This window comes from Scyliorhinus torazame, chromosome 10 (assembly GCF_047496885.1).
Source record: "Scyliorhinus torazame isolate Kashiwa2021f chromosome 10, sScyTor2.1, whole genome shotgun sequence".
NCBI classification, from domain to species: domain Eukaryota; kingdom Metazoa; phylum Chordata; class Chondrichthyes; order Carcharhiniformes; family Scyliorhinidae; genus Scyliorhinus; species Scyliorhinus torazame.
The window spans coordinates 247,204,732-247,221,937 of NC_092716.1; the positions used below are offsets into that span (position 1 = coordinate 247,204,732).

At 50.2% G+C, this 17,206-nt stretch overlaps 1 protein-coding gene across 3 annotated transcripts in view; it reads left to right on the forward strand.

The window, feature by feature from the left end:
* The window catches only part of LOC140384705 (12S rRNA N(4)-cytidine methyltransferase METTL15-like), a 160,528-nt gene that overhangs the window by 58,522 nt on the left and 84,800 nt on the right, over nt 1-17,206 (forward strand). The gene's annotated exons all lie outside the window — the stretch shown is intronic.

Genomic DNA, 17,206 nt, shown 5'->3' on the forward strand with positions numbered 1-17,206 from the left:
TAACTTTGTAATTTAAAAAAAAAAAGTATTTATAAAAAAAAAGACAAATTTTAATTTTAATTAATTGACGCAATGTCAGTTAGAGGGGTGCTGTGCTCTGACTGTGAGATGTGGCAGGTCCGGGAGGCTTCCAGCGTCCTGGATGGCTTCATCTGCAGAAAGTGCACCCAACTGCAGCTCCTCACAGACCGCATGGTTCGGTTGGAGCAGCAATTGGATGCACTTAGGAGCATGCAGGTGGCGGAAAGCGTCATAGATCGCAGTTATGTAAGTGTGGTCACACCCAAGGTGCAGGCAGAGAAATGGGTGACCACCAGAAAGGGCAGGCAGTCAGTGCAGGAATCCCCTGTGGTTGTCCCCCTCTCGAACAGGTATACCCCTTTGGATACTGTCGGGGGGGATAGCCTATCAGGGGAAAACAGCAGCAGCCAGAGCAGTGGCACCACGGCTGGCTCTGATGTTCAGAAGGGAGGGTCAAAGCGCAGAAGAGTAATAGTTATAGGGGACTCTATAGTCAGGGGAACAGATAGGCGCTTCTGTGGACGTGAAAGAGACTCCAGGATGGTATGTTGCCTCCCTGGTGCCAGGGTCCAGGATGTCTCCGAACGGGTAGAGGGAATCCTGAAGGGGGAGGGCAAACAGGTAGAGGTCGTTGTACATATTGGTACTAACGACATAGGCAGGAAGAGGCATGAGGTCCTGCAGCAGGAGTTCAGGGAGCTAGGCAGAAAGTTAAAAGACAGGACCTCGAGGGTTGTAATCTTGGGATTACTCCCTGTGCCACGTGCCAGTGAGGCTAGAAATAGGAAGATAGAGCAGACAAACACGTGGCTAAACAGCTGGTGTAGGAGGGAGGGTTTCGGTTATCTGGACCACTGGGAGCTCTTCCGGGGCAGGTGTGACCTGTATAAGATGGACGGGTTGCATCTAAACCGGAGAGGCATAAATATCCTGGCCGCGAGATTTGCTAGTGTCACACGGGAGGGTTTAAACTAGTATGGCAGGGGGGTGGGCACGGGAGAAATAGGTCAGAAGGTGAGAGCGTTGAGGGAGAACTAGGGAATATGGACAGTGTGGCTCTGAGGCAGAGCAGACGGGGAGAAGTTGCTGAACACAGCGGGTCTGGTGGCCTGAAGTGCATATGTTTTAATGCAAGGAGCATTACGGGTAAGGCAGATGAACTTAGAGCTTGGATTAGTACTTGGAACTATGATGTTGTTGCCATTACAGAGACCTGGTTGAGGGAAGGGCAGGATTGGCAGCTAAACGTTCCAGGATTTAGATGTTTCAGGCGGGATAGAGGGGGATGTAAAAGGGGAGGCGGAGTTGCGCTACTTGTTCAGGAGAGTATCACAGCTATACAGCGAGAGGACACCTCAGAGGGCAGTGAGGCTATATGGGTAGAGATCAGGAATAAGAAGGGTGCAGTCACAATGTTGGGGGTATACTACAGGCCTCCCAACAGCCAGCGGGAGATAGAGGAGCAGATAGGTAGACAGATTTTGGAAAAGAGTAAAAACAACAGGGTTGTGGTGATGGGAGACTTCAACTTCCCCAATATTGACTGGGACTCACTTAGTGCCAGGGGCTTAGACGGGGCAGAGTTTGTAAGGAGCATCCAGGAGGGCTTCTTAAAACAATATGTAAACAGTCCAACTAGGGAAGAGGCGGTACTGGACCTGGTATTGGGGAATGAGCCCGGCCAGGTGGTAGATGTTTCAGTAGGGGAGCATTTCGGTAACAGTGACCACAATTCAGTAAGTTTTAAAGTACTGGTGGACAAGGATAAGAGTGGTCCGAGGATGAATGTGCTAAATTGGGGGAAGGCTAATTATAACAATATTAGGCGGGAACTGAAGAGCATAGATTGGGGGCGGATGTTTGAGGGCAAATCAACATCTGACATGTGGGAGGCTTTCAAGTGTCAGTTGATAGGAATACAGGACAGGCATGTTCCTGTGAGGAAGAAAGACAAATACGGCAATTTTCGGGAACCTTGGATGACGAATGATATTGTAGGCCTCGTCAAAAAGAAAAAGGAGGCATTTGTCAGGGCTAAAAGGCTGGGAACAGACGAAGCCTGTGTGGCATATAAGGAAAGTAGGAAGGAACTTAAGCAGGGAGTCAGGAGGGCTAGAAGGGGTCATGAAAAGTCATTGGCAAATAGGGTTAAGGAAAATCCCAAGGCTTTTTACACTTACATAAAAAGCAAGAGGGTAGCCAGGGAAAGGGTTGGCCCACTGAAGGATAGGCAAGGGAATCTATGTGTGGAGCCAGAGGAAATGGGCGAGGTACTAAATGAATACTTTGCATCAGTATTCACCAAAGAGAAGGAATTGGTAGATGTTGAGTCTGGAGAAGGGGGTGTAGATAGCCTGGGTCACATTGTGATCCAAAAAGACGAGGTGTTGGGTGTCTTAAAAAATATTAAGGTAGATAAGTCCCCAGGGCCGGATGGGATCTACCCCAGAATACTGAAGGAGGCTGGAGAGGAAATTGCTGAGGCCTTGACAGAAATCTTTGGATCCTCGCTGTCTTCAGGGGATGTCCCGGAGGACTGGAGAATAGCCAATGTTGTTCCTCTGTTTAAGAAGGGTGGCAGGGATAATCCCGGGAACTACAGGCCGGTGAGCCTTACTTCAGTGGTAGGGAAATTACTGGAGAGAATTCTTCGAGACAGGATCTACTCCCATTTGGAAGCAAATGGACGTATTAGTGAGAGGCAGCACGGTTTTGTGAAGGGGAGGTCGTGTCTCACTAACTTGATCGAGTTTTTCGAGGAGGTCACTAAGATGATTGATGCAGGTAGGGCAGTAGATGTTGTCTATATGGACTTCAGTAAGGCCTTTGACAAGGTCCCTCATGGTAGACTAGTACAAAAGGTGAAGTCACACGGGATCAGGGGTGAACTGGCAAGGTGGATACAGAACTGGCTAGGCCATAGAAGGCAGAGGGTAGCAATGGAGGGATGCTTTTCTAATTGGAGGGCTGTGACCAGTGGTGTTCCACAGGGATCAGTGCTGGGACCTTTGCTCTTTGTAGTATATATAAATGATTTGGAGGAAAATGTAACTGGTCTGATTAGTAAGTTTGCAGACGACACAAAGGTTGGTGGAATTGCGGATAGCGATGAGGACTGTCTGAGGATACAGCAAGATTTAGATTGTCTGGAGACTTGGGCGGAGAGATGGCAGATGGAGTTTAACCTGGACAAATGTGAGGTAATGCATTTTGGAAGGGCTAATGCAGGTAGGGAATATACAGTGAATGGTAGAACCCTCAAGAGTATTGAAAGTCAAAGAGATCTAGGAGTACAGGTCCACAGATCACTGAAAGGGGCTACACAGGTGGAGAAGGTAGTCAAGAAGGCATACGGCATGCTTGCCTTCATTGGCCGGGGCATTGAGTATAAGAATTGGCAAGTCATGTTGCAGCTGTATAGAACCTTAGTTAGGCCACACTTGGAGTATAGTGTTCAATTCTGGTCGCCACACTACCAGAAGGATGTGGAGGCTTTAGAGAGGGTGCAGAAGAGATTTACCAGAATGTTGCCTGGTATGGAGGGCATAAGCTATGAGGAGCGATTGAATAAACTCGGTTTGTTCTCACTGGAACGAAGGAGGTTGAGGGGCGACCTGATAGAGGTATACAAAATTATGAGGGGCATAGACAGAGTGGATAGTCAGAGGCTTTTCCCCAGGGTAGAGGGGTCAATTACTAGGGGGCATAGGTTTAAGGTGAGAGGGGCAAGGTTTAGAGTAGATGTACGAGGCAAGTTTTTTACGCAGAGGGTAGTGGGTGCCTGGAACTCACTACCGGAGGAGGTAGTGGAGGCAGGGACGATAGGGACATTTAAGGGGCATCTTGACAAATATATGAATAGGATGGGAATAGAAGGATACGGACCCAGGAAGTGTAGAAGATTGTAGTTTAGTCGGGCAGTATGGTCGGCACGGGCTTGGAGGGCCGAAGGGCCTGTTCCTGTGCTGTACATTTCTTTGTTCTTTGTTCTTTGTTCTTTGTCAGTGACCAAATAATAATTGAAATGAATTTGTTACACTAGACACAATATACAGTAATTTAATAATTTTGTCTTGGCAATCTCATTCCATTTTAACAACCAGCTAACAATTGGTAGACCCAATTAACATACATTTTGCTCAAGCGTTAATTTTGCTGTCATTTCTTATCAATTAGGCTGAAGATACAAGTTGATACTTACCATTATGAAGGCAGATACTTGGTACAAGTGTATTAAATTATGAAACACTGAATTGATATGTAAATTATTATTTTAAGGATGACAAAATACAGGAATATAATGGACTTGCAGAATGGGCATGTAATTAGTAAATAAACCTCGATTAAAGATAAGGTCAAGGTGATATATTTTGACTCGAAGAGTAAGGATGCCACATCAGTACAGTACCGGATCAGACCGCAATTGATATTCGGAAACCGGACGAGAAACCCCAACAATTTTTCAATTTGTAAACTGTGATGAGAGGTTACTTCGCTCCAGGAGGGATTCCACTGACAACTAGAAATCTTTTAGACTAAAACAAACTTTGTCATTAACACAGGATTAAACGCATTAACATCACAGATAATAGCTTTCCAATTAACCATGAAACAATTTTTAAAATGAAACAAACACTTTAACTACTAACTTATACCTTCTTTATCTCCAATTAAGCAAAGTCCATTACAGATCAAAAGCCACTTGTAAATAATGTTCATAAACACAGGGATACTTGCTGTACTATTGTGCGGCAGTTTCCTTTCAGAAAAGTAGAGATCCTTTCAGGCACAACCTGCAAATCCTTCTGTTTCTGTCACACTCTTGCTCAACCTGATAGCATTTGGCAAAACTGTTGCTCAACTTAAAAACTCCTTGAAGACTGCCAAACCTATGTCAAACTGCAAAGCTATAGACAAACTTGGCTCCTCCCATTAATTAAAACCCCCTTATCCCACTCCGATCCCATAACCTGCTTACCTAATTCTAAACACAATAGGCGCTTGGTGTTGGGACAAGGTCGTTGAATCTCGCGAGAGGCTTCCATTGGGATTCGTAAACATCTCACGAGATTCAACGGAATCTTACGGCAGTTCGCAATCTGGATCTCGCTCGCTGGGCTAGTACCAGGCGCGCATATTTAAATGATCCATTAAGCGCTTTAAATGTGCGCTCGCCTCATTCACCCGGGACCCGGGATTTACTGATTTGATGATTTGATTTATTGTCACGTACCGAATTACAGTGAAAAGTATTTTTCTGCAGCCGAGGAACGTACACATTATGTACATAGTAGACACAAGAATAATCAACAGAGAACATTGACAAATGGTACATCAACAGAACACTGGATTCACCAGCAAGGCCTTAAATAGGCAGCGTTTGGTACTGATTCACAAAGTCGTGGACCAGTCATGATGGCACCTCAGGGGGGCTCGCTGGGGTGTTGAGGCCTGCGGGTGGTCGGGCACTGGTCTGGGTACGCTGGCACTCCCCCTGACATCTCTGCACCATGGCACTGCCAAGAGGTCCAGGCTGGCAGGGGCACTGACAATGCCAGGCTGGCAGTGCCAAGGTGCCCAGGTTCCAGGTTTTTCACGCCGGGGGTTGGGCCCGGGGGGCCTTGTCCATAAGAGGTAAAGTGAGGGGGCAGGTGGGGGGGGGGGGGCTCCAAGACCCCAGAAGAGGTAAATTGGCTTAAGTGAGGGGGGGGGGGGGCCTTGAGGCCGCAGTGGGGCCACCGAGGAGGATCGAAAGAACAGGGCTGCCTTTAAAAATGGCGTCCAATCCGCTAGTAGTCTTCCTCCACGAGTGAGCTGAGCTGAGCTCGCCAGTGCAGGAAATTACATAAAAGAGTGGCCTCAACGGGGAGTTCCTCGCGGAGGCCAAAGAAAACAGCAAAGTGCCATCCAATAGCAGAGTGTTTCTCGACACTTGCCTTTATCAGTATGGCATAGTGGCACAGTGGTTAGCACTGCTGCCTCTCGGCACCGAGGACCCAGGTTCGATCCCGGCCGTGGATCCCTGTCCATGTGGAGTTTGCGCATTCTCCCCGTGTCTGCGTGGATTTCACCCTCACAACCCAAATATGTGCAGGCTAAATGGATTGGCCACGCTAAATTGGCCCTTAATTGGAAAAACATAATTGGGTACTCTAAATTTATTAAAACGAATTTAAAAAAAGAATATAAGAGCAAGGACATTCTGATGAAGCTGTCCAGAATGTTGGTTAGGCTGCAGCTGGAGTACTGTGTGCAGTTCTGGTCACCACATTATAAGAAGGAGGTGATTCCACTGAAAGAGGAACAGAGGAGATTTACCAGGGGGTTGCCTGGGATTGGAGCATCTGACCTACAAGGAGAGACTGGGTAGGCTTGGGTTGTTTTCTTTAGAGCAGAGAAGGCTGAGGGGGGATATGATTGAGGTGTATCAGATTATGAAAGGTTTGGAAATAGGAAGCAGCTGTTCCCCTTGGTTGAGGGGTCAATCACAAGGGGACATTGTTTTAGGGTGAGGGGGAGGAGATTCTGAGGGGATTTCAGAAAAAATTATTTCACTCAGAGGGTGGTGAGAATCTGGAATGCACTGCCTGGGAAGGTAGTAGAGGCTGGAAAGCTCACACTGGAATGCACTGCCTGGGAAGGTAGTGGAGGCTGGAAAGCTCACACTGGAATGCACTGCCTGGGAAGGTAGTGGAGGCTGGAAAGCTCACACTGGAATGCACTGCCTGGGAAGGTAGTGGAGGCTGGAAAGCTCACAACCTGTAAAAACTGCTTGGTTGAGCACTTGAAACACCATCACATTCAAGGATATGGAACAAGTGCTGGTAAGTGGGATTAGCGCTATATTAGGGGTAGTTATTGTCGGTGCAGACTCGATGGGCAGAAGGGTTTTATTCCGCACTGCACGACTCTGCGACTCTATTAAGATTAATCTTCCTAACACTGATCACTAATATCGTCATTCAAGAAAGCATTTGACTACTATTCCGTTTTCTGTTTAGTTAATTATCCACTATGCTGTTATATCCCTTTTGATATTGAATGTGATCAACAAGTCTTCAATTTGACACCTAATAGAAAACAACATGTACTGCATTCCCTTTATTAGTACATTCTGTTATTTCTTCAAAGAACTCGAGTAAATTTAGACTGCCTTCTCTCATACCATTCTGGTTGTTTTATTCATCTGTTCTCCAAAGTGGAAATAGATTTAAAAGCTCGGAGTTTCTTGTAGGTTCGGAAAACGCAACTTGTGTACTTTTGTGGTTTCCAAACAGCACAGTGACCCATGTCAGGTGGCAGGATATTTATTTTCTCCCATGCAGTTTGCAAGCCATGGCGGACTGCAGGTGTGAAAATGGGCTGGTTAGAAGACCCACCTCATTTCACTGGAACATTGGCCCAGCTTTCTAACATAGTTCTTTCTGGTACGAAGAAAAGAAGACAACAAAAGTAATGTAGCCAGAGCTGTGTAGTCAATCACTACATTAAAAACTTCTAAATTATAATTCAGGATTGAACAGTTACATTGGAAGGTGTGAAAACATTTAGCGCTTACCTGGAAGAATGCTCCAGGCTCAGGAGCACCTTCCCCCACTTGTCAGAATCTCTCAAACTATGGATGGGTTAATCATAGAATTTACAGTGCAGAAGGACGCCATTCGGCCCATCGAGTCTGCACCGGCTCTTGGAAAGAGCACCCTACCCAAGCCCACACCTCCACCCTAATCCCATAACCCAGTAACCCTACCCAACACTAAGGGCAATTTTGGACACTAAGGGCAATTTAGCATGGCCAACCCACCTAACCTGCACATCTTTGGACTGTGGGAGGAAACTGGAGCACCCGGAGGAAACCCACGCACACACGAGGAGAACATGCAGACTCCGCACAGACAGTGACCCAAGCCGGGAATCGAACCTGGGAACCTGGAGCTGTGAAGCAATTGTGCTAACCACTATGGATTTTTAGGGCTTCCAAAATAAGACCATGAGACCATAGGATGTAAGAGCAAAATGAGGCCACTCGGCACATCGCGTCTGCTCCACCATTCAATTAAATCATGGCTGATCTGATATAATCTTCACCACCATTTTCCCACCTTATCTCCATAACCCTTGACTCCCTCACTGATATAAAATCTGTCTGTCTCAGCCTTGAACATACTTAGCGACCCAGCCTCTACAGCTCTCTGCGGTAAAGAATTTCACAGATTCACTACCCTCTGAGTGAAGAAATTCCTCTTCATCTCTGTCTTAAATGGGCGACCCCCATTACTCTTTGATTAGGCCCTCTGGTCCTAGACTCTCCCACAAGAGGAAACATCCTCTGAGCATCTACCCTGTCAAACCCCCTGAGAATTCCAAATGTCTCAATAAGGTTGCCTCTCATTCTTCTAAACTCCAATGAGTACACGCTCAACCTCATCACAAAAATATCCTTCCATAGTTGGGATCAACCTAGTGAACTTTCTCTGGGCTGCCTCCAATGTCAATATACCTTTCTTTAGACAAGGGGACCAAACCTGTCACAGTATTCTAGGTGTGGTCTAACTAATGACTTGTATAGTTATGGCAGGACTTCCCCAGACTTAATTCCCTTTGAAATAAAGGCCAACCTTCCATTTGCTTTGCCCCAATTTCCTGCTCAACTTGCAGACTAGCTTTTTGTGATTTATGCACAAGAACCCCCAAATCCCTTTGTGCTGCAGCTTCCTGCAACCTTTCTCCATTTAAATAATATTCAACTTCTTTATTTTTCCTACCGAAGTGCATAACTTCACATTTCCTACATTATATTCCATCTGCCAAATTTTTGCCCACTCACTTCACCTGCCTAAATCCCTCTGTAGACTTTTTGTATTATCCTCACCACTTGCGGCCCGGTGGCACAGTGTTTCGCATGACTGCCCCACAGCGCTAGGGACCGGGTTCAATTCCAACCTTGGGTCACTCTCTGTGTAGAGATGGCACATTCTCCCCGTTTCTGCGTGGGTTTCTGCGTGGAAAAGGTGCTCTTTTCAGAGGCTTGGTGCAGACACGATGGGCCGAATGGCTTCCTCCAGTGATTCTTTGGCCGCGTTTATCCGGAAAAAATTCTAAGTGTGGGAGCAAGTGGAAATTGCTGTGAGCTTCCCGACGCTCGACCCAGCCCGGCCGGCAACGCAATTTAACATTAATTGGTCCATTTAATGAGGCCCCACAGGTTTTTCGGCACAAATGAAGGCTCACCAGCCTATTTGCCGGGACTGCGCTCGCCAGCCCCCCGCTAAAAAGGTTGAGCAGCACTTAAACAGCCAACCCAGTCAGCTTGCAACCATGGCACCAAGAAGACCAGCCCCATGATTCAGCGATGCACCCCACCAACCCATCCCTTCACCCTCCCCCCCCCCCCCCCCCCTCCCTTCAACTCCACCCCAACCCTTCCTTCACACCCCCCTGCTACCACTGTGAACCACGCATGTGGCCAACGATGCCCTCACTCTGTCTGCAGGAGAAGCTCTCGCACAATCGTTGGGAGAGGACCCAGACTGGCGGAGGGGGTGCCGGTCTTAAGAATCCTCACCACCTTTGAGGAAAGGGCCCTGGAGGTGACCGAGGACAGAGCGGTCACCAATGCGGATGTTGGCGGAAGCCGCAGCGGTGAGGATCCACCGGACCCCACCCGGAGGACATAAGTAGTTATTGCCTTATTGACTGACCCATCCCTCCCAGTGACCACAAGTTAATTCTCCCTCAGATCCTCCAACCAACGGCGCCAGCCCATCCTCTCCAGCCTCCCAGGAGATCACGTCGGAGGAGAGTTCTGAGGAAGACATGTTCGATGCGTCCCAGCTGTTATCCCACCCTCTGCTGGCGCAGATACATGCACTTCTTTGTCAGCCTTCTGGGGCACAATTTGGTGAGCACACAGCTGCTGATGCACATCAGGAGGAGGCAGGAACCCCAGGCAAGACAGCAGTCGGAGGGCTGCTGGATCCCAGCACCCAGCTGGGTCCCAGCCTGATCCTGAGCCTGAGTTACCCAAAGGTGATGGGGACGATACGGGGCAGCTGGGACATTTCAGAAGGAGATGTCAATGGCATCCAGCATGTCCATAGCCGATTGGAGGAGTCCCAGAGGAAGTGTCACCGGCAATGCGTGGCACTGAGGCCAACACTGTTAGGGTGACGACCGCAGTGGAGAGCCTGGTGCATGACGTTGACAACATCAGGAAAGGTGTCCGAGGCGTCGCGCAGTCGGTGACGGCCATGGCTGAAGGTCTCGGCAGAATGTCCGACTCACTGGGGGATATGACCCAGTACCAGGCTGACCTTGATGAGGTTCTGTGGGACATGTCCTGCTCTCAGATGGGAATGGCCGAGGCACTGCGGAGCTTGACCCAGTCGCAGGTGGGCATTGCCAAGGCACTGCAGACCATGTCCCAGACACAGGAGCATCGCCGAGGGCGTTGACACCATGGTGCAGACATCGGGGTGTTGCCAGGGCTGCCAGAGACCAATGACGCTGGGGCAGCCAGGGTTCGAACTAGCTGCCCCTTCGTCCTAAGGTGAACCCTGGACCCCTATGGGCACCGAGCGGGAGGAGGAGGTGCTGGGTGCCAACTGGTGCCCGTCCATGGAGTGGGGATAGTGGCCACCAGCTCCCCCGAGTTCCACCCCTCTTATGAGGCCACGTCTCGAGGTCAGCACACAGGACAGGGCGGCACGGCAGATCACTGAGGTCACTGGGGAAGGTGGGAGAGAGTGGGGAGGATGGGGCGGCACCATTGGGAGTGGGGAATCGTATGACACCTGTGACACATTAAAAATCCTTGAGTACAACCAGTATGATGCGTCTGTCACTTTCCTCTGCTATGCAGGCCGACCTCCGAACCCTTGGCCCATCTCTCCAGGCATTTCCTTCTCCCCATAGCACTCACCTCCCTCCAGTCCTGGATATGTTCCCGAAGCTGTGTCCCATTCCCTGGGTGTTCGGATGTTGGCTGCTGCGTGTGTGGTGTTGCCTCCCGCAGTGTTCAAGCACAGTGTCCATGCATCAAGGTGTGACTGGGATGCAAGGAAATTACTTCCTACCTATTTATGTGTCACCCACAAACTTGGCAATAGTGCATTCACTTCCCTCTTCGAAGTCGTTAATATATGCTGTAAATAATTGTGGCCTCAGTACTGTGGCACTCCACCAGTTGTAGGTTGCCATCCTGAAAATGCTCCTCTTATTCCAACTCTCTGTCTTCTAACAGCTAATCCTCTATTCATGCTAATTCCAACACCATGAGCTCTTATCTTATCCAGTAACCTTTTCTGTGGTACCTTATTGAACATGAGTTGGAAACCCAAGTTCATTACATTACAAAACCACACCAGCACTCTAAAATGTGGGGAAGGAAATTCAACTTTCATGTGGTCCTCAGACTGGTGACTGCGACCTCAGAAGAGGTGCCTGAGGGGTTTGCACTCAACAGCTTCCCAACTCGCAAAAGTGCCGGACAAAAGTAGCATGGGGTCAGGGAGACATTGCAAATTGGAATTTGTAGCCAAAAATCCTAAACTTTCCCCAACCCATTTCCGCCTCCCATCGAGAGACAAAAACCCGATCCATTGTATCGAAAACTTTCCCTGTGAAAGGCTAATGGGTTAATACTTGACTGGCTTATTTCTTTCTTTGTTGAACAAAGGTGTTAAATTGGCAAACTACCAAGCCTCTTAAACAGTCTCCACGTCCAGGAATATTTGAAGTAATTTGGTAAGAAGATTCTCCAATTTGCCTCAGTATATTTTGCATGCCATCCGGAAACATTGCCTTTTCCAATTTAGTCCCACTGATTATTTTATTCTCTATGGTTATCCTAATTGTATCTTTTCATTTCCACTGTGTGGTAGTATGTGTTGGGGGTCATGTGGGACTGGAAGCCCTAATGTCATTGGCTGACAGATCCCGGGTCCTGGTTGGCCGTTGACCTCTAGCTCCGCCCTGAAGGCGGAGTATAAGAAGCCGGAGTCCTCCCCCGCAGGCCAGTCTACTATTGAGCTGCGGGGGAACAGACATGCTTAATAAAGCCTCATCGACTTCACTCTATTCGTCTCACGGAGTCTTTGTGCGCTACAATTTATTAAGCGTGCCTAAAAAGGACTATGGAGCTCAGGATCATTCCGGAATGCCTGAGGATCAGCCCCCACGCAGTGAACGCGGCAGCAGCCTTCAAGCACTGGCAGACTTGCTTCGAGGCCTACCTCAGAACGACCACCAACCGGGTCACAGAAGACCAAAAACTACAGGTCCTGCACTCGAGGGTGAGCACGGAGATCTTCTCCCTCATCGAAGACTCGGAGGATTTCCAGACGGCGTTCGCAGCACTGAAAAGTCTCTATGTCCGCCCAGTTAACCAAATCTACGCTCGCTACCAGCTCGCGACGAGACGGCAAGGTCCCGGAGAATCGATGGACGAATTCTACGCCGCGCTGCTGATTTTGGGACGAGCCTGCAGCTGCCCTTCGGTGAACGCAAATGAACACACGGACATGTTAATGCGCGATGCTTTTGTGGCAGGTATGAATTCCTCCCAAATCCGCCAAAGACTTCTAGAAAAAGAGTGGCTAGGACTCTCAGAGGTACGGGCCCTAGCAGCCTCCCTAGACGTGGCCGCGCGTAATACCCGCGCCTACGGCCCCGACCGCGCGGCAGCCCATTGGGCTCCGTACGTACCCGTCGCGACAAACCCACCCCCCCCCCCCCGGACATCCCACAGGCTTGCGCGGTCCAAACGCCGAGTCGCACCGGGGCGCCCGCTGTTATTTCTGGGGCCAGGCGAAACACCCCCGACAGCGCTGCCCGGCCCGCGCAGCTATCTGCAAGAGCTGCGGGAAAAAGGGCCATTACGCGGTTGTGTGCCGGTCCCGCTGTCCCGGGAGAACAGGGAGCCCTGCAAGCCGTTTACGCGCCCCAACCCCCCCAGCACGCCATGTACGACCCGCAGGCACAGCCGCTCTGGGTCCCGACCACCGCGGTCCCGGGAGAACAGGGAGCCCTGCACACCGCTTACGCTCCCCAACCCCCCTCCCCGCACCCCATGTACGACCCGCCGGCGCTACCGCTTTGGGTCCCGGCCACCACTCTCCATGGAGAAGAGGGAGTTTTGCGCGTCCCTAACGCCCCCCTAACCCCCCCCCCCACGTCTCGCTTCAATTACGCTCGATCAAGCTCGGCCCCGGACACTCCAGACGACGACGACAACGGTGCTAATAAACGGCCACGAGACGCCATGCCTAGTCGACTCCGGGAGCACGGAGAGCTTTATCCACCCCGACACGGTAAGACGCTGTTCCTTGACCACCTATCCCAGCGCACAAAAGATTTCACTAGCTGCAGGATCCCACTCCGTATAGATCCAAGGATTCTGCATAGTTACCCTAACGGTGCAGGGGAGGGAGTTCAAAAACTACAAACTAAACGTCCTTCCCCAACTCTGTGCCCCCACCTTGCTGGGATTAGATTTCCAATGCAATCTACAGAGCCTTATGTTCAAATTTGGCTGCCCAATACCCCCACTCACTATCTGCGGCCTCGCAACCCTCAAGGTGCAACCCCCGTCCTTGTTTGCGAACCTCACCCCGGATTGCAAACCCGTCGCCACTAGGAGCAGACGGTACAGCGCCCAGGACCGGACCTTCATTCGGTCCGAAGTCCAGCGGCTACTAAAGGAGGGCATAATCCAGGCCAACAATAGTCCCTGGAGAGCGCAGGTGGTAGTAGTGAAGACAGGGGAGAAACAAAGGATGGTCATAGACTATAGCCAGACCATCAACAGGTACACACAACTAGACGCGTACCCTCTCCCCCGCATATCCGACATGGTCAATCGGATTGCCCAGTATAAAGTCTTCTCCACCGTGGACCTCAAGTCCGCCTACCATCAGCTCCCCATCCGCCCAAGTGACCGCAAGTACACAGCCTTCGAGGCAGACGGGCGATTATACCATTTCCTAAGGGTCCCTTTTGGCGTCACAAACGGGGTCTCGTTCTTCCAACGGGAGATGGACCGAATGGTTGATCAACATGGGTTGCGGGCCACGTTCCCGTATTTCGACAATGTAACCATCTGCGGCCACGGTCAGCAGGACCACGACGCCAACCTCCAAAAATTCCTCCAGACTGCCAAAGCCTTGAACCTCACGTACAACGAGGACAAGTGCGTCTTTAGCACCGACCGGCTAGCCATTCTGGGCTACGTAGTGCGAAATGGGATAATAGGCCCCGGCCCCGAACGTATGCGCGCCCTCATGGAATTTCCCCTCCCACACTGCCCAAAAGCCCTGAAACGCTGCCTGGGGTTCTTTTCATACTACGCCCAGTGGGTCCCCCAGTACGCAGACAAGGCCCGCCCCCTAATACAGACCACGACCTTCCCTCTGTCGACAGAGGCTTGCCAGGCCTTCAGCCGCATCAAAGCGGATATCGCAAAGGCCACGATGCGCGCCATCGACAATTCCCTCCCCTTCCAGGTCGAGAGCGACGCCTCCGACGTAGCTCTAGCGGCCACCCTTAACCAAGCGGGCAGACCCGTGGCCTTTTTCTCCCGGACCCTCCACGCCTCAGAAATCCGCCACTCCTCAGTGGAAAAGGAAGCCCAAGCCATAGTGGAAGCTGTGCGACATTGGAGGCATTACCTGGCCGGCAGGAGATTCACTCTCCTCACGGACCAACGGTCGGTAGCCTTCATGTTCGATAATGCACAGCGGGACAAAATCAAAAACGACAAGATCTTAAGGTGGAGGATCGAGCTCTCCACCTTCAACTATGAGATTTTGTATCGTTTCGGAAAGCTGAACGAACCGTCCGATGCCCTATCCCGCGGCACATGTGCCAACGCACAAATTAACCGCCTCCAAACCCTCCACGAGGACCTCTGCCACCCGGGGGTCACTCGGTTTTTCCACTTCATCAAGTCCCGCAATCTCCCATACTCTTTAGAGGAGGTCCGTACAGTCACAAGGGACTGCCACATCTGCGCGGAATGCAAACTGCATTTTTTCATGCCGGATGGAGCGCACCTGATTAAGGCTTCCCGCCCCTTTGAACGCCTCAGTCTCGATTTCAAAGGGCCCCTCCCCTCCACCGACCGCAACGCATATTTTCTTAATGTGGTGGACGAATACTCCCGCTTCCCTTTTGCCATTCCCTGCTCTGACATGACCGCGGCCACAGTCATTAAAGCCCTGAACAGCATCTTCACACTGTTCGGTTACCCCGCATACGTCCACAGCGACAGGGGGTCGGGTCCTCTTTCATGAGTGACGAGCTGCGCCAGTTCCTGCTCAGTAAGGGCATAGCCTCAAGCAGGACGACCAGCTACAACCCCCGGGGGAACGGGCAAGTAGAGAGGGAGAACGGCACGGTCTGGAAGGCCGTCCTACTGGCCCTACGGTCCAGGGACCTCCCAGTTTCACGGTGGCAGGAGGTCCTCCCGGACGCTCTCCACTCCATCCGGTCGTTGTTATGTACGAGCACTAATCAAACGACTCATGAGCGTCTCCTTGTCTTCCCTAGGAGGTCCTCCTCTGGAATGTCGCTGCCGACCTGGCTGGCGGCCCCAGGACCCATCTTGCTCCGAAAGCATGTGCGGGCACATAAGGCGGACCCGTTGGTCGAAAGGGTTCACCTCCTCCACGCGAACCCGCAGTACGCTTACGTGGAGTACCCCGACGGCCGACAGGACACGGTCTCCCTGCGGGATCTGGCGCCCGCCGGCAACACACACCCCCCCCCCGACACCATTCACCCAACCCCCCCCCCCCTTCCTGCCACCGCCGCACCCCGCGACCGCCCCCTTCCCAGGAGGATCGGTTCCCCTCCCCTCAGGCCCGACCAAGAATAAAGCCCAAGCTGAAACCGTAAGGCTCCCGGAGATGACAACACTGATACAAGCACCACCACCACCACCGGGGCCGAGGCGATCGACACGGACGACCATACCGCCCGACCGACTCGTGGCGTCGATCTAAATCAAAATATGGACTTTTCACAAGAACATTTTGCTTTTCTCCCGAAACCCTCTGTAAATAGTTGAAACAGGACAAAATTGTACAATACTGTATTTCCATGTGAATGTTTTTTTTCCCTCCCAGGACCAGCCCTGTAAACCCTTACCACCATACGAAGCATCACCCCGCCGGATTCATTTTTGACAAGGGGTGAATGTGGTAGTATGTATTAGGGGTCATGTGGGACTGGAAGCCCTAATGTCATTGGCTGACAGATCCCGGGTCCTGGTTGGCCGTTGACCTCTAGCTCCGCCCTGAAGGCGGAGTATAAGAAGCCGGAGTCCTCCCCGCAGGCCAGTCTACTATTGAGCTGCGGGGGAACAGACACGCTTAATAAAGCCTCATCGACTTCACTCTATTCGTCTCACGGAGTCTTTGTGCGCTACACACTGTCACTCCTTTGAGGCAAACTAATCATTGAGTATCTCTGTCATCATCTCAGTCTACATGGGATTTTCTTTGTCATTTTTAATCCAACCTATTCTCACTTTTTGTTACTAAACAACCCTTTTGTCTCATTTACTTTAATTATCTGCCTTTCTTCATGCTACCCCTTGGGCCTTCCTAATTACATTTTGCTTTACCTCAAAAATGTTATTTTCGGTTCGATGTTTTGTTATATCACAAGCTCTAGATTTGTCATATGCCTCTTTTATGTCACATTTTAATTTCCCTATTCATCCAAGGAACTCTAGCTTTTTCTAAACCCTTTTAATTCTTGTAGTCTGCCTATCTTCTAATAACCAGCCATTTTAAATGTCTTGTTGCTTGTGCACTGTCTTACCTGCTTTAACTTTCCAGTTTATCTCTACCAGTGTCTTGTTTAATTACTTGGATATTTCTAGAGTAAAGAATTGAAAAGCAGAGGAATTGCATGAAACTGAAGTGGAATTTTGGTTAGACCCACACAGTACTCACTGTGGTGAGTTCGGGTCATCATATTTAAAAAATATATAGAGGCACTGGAGAAGGTGCAAAAAGGATTTACCAGAATTATACCAGAGCAAAAAGGTTATACATTTCAGGAAAGATTGAAAAGGCTGGGGAGCATTTCCCTAAAAAAGCGAACACTTTGAGGTAGTCTGACAGAGCCCTTCAAGGTTCTGAAAGGATTTGACGTAAGGCAGATATTTCCACTTGTAGAC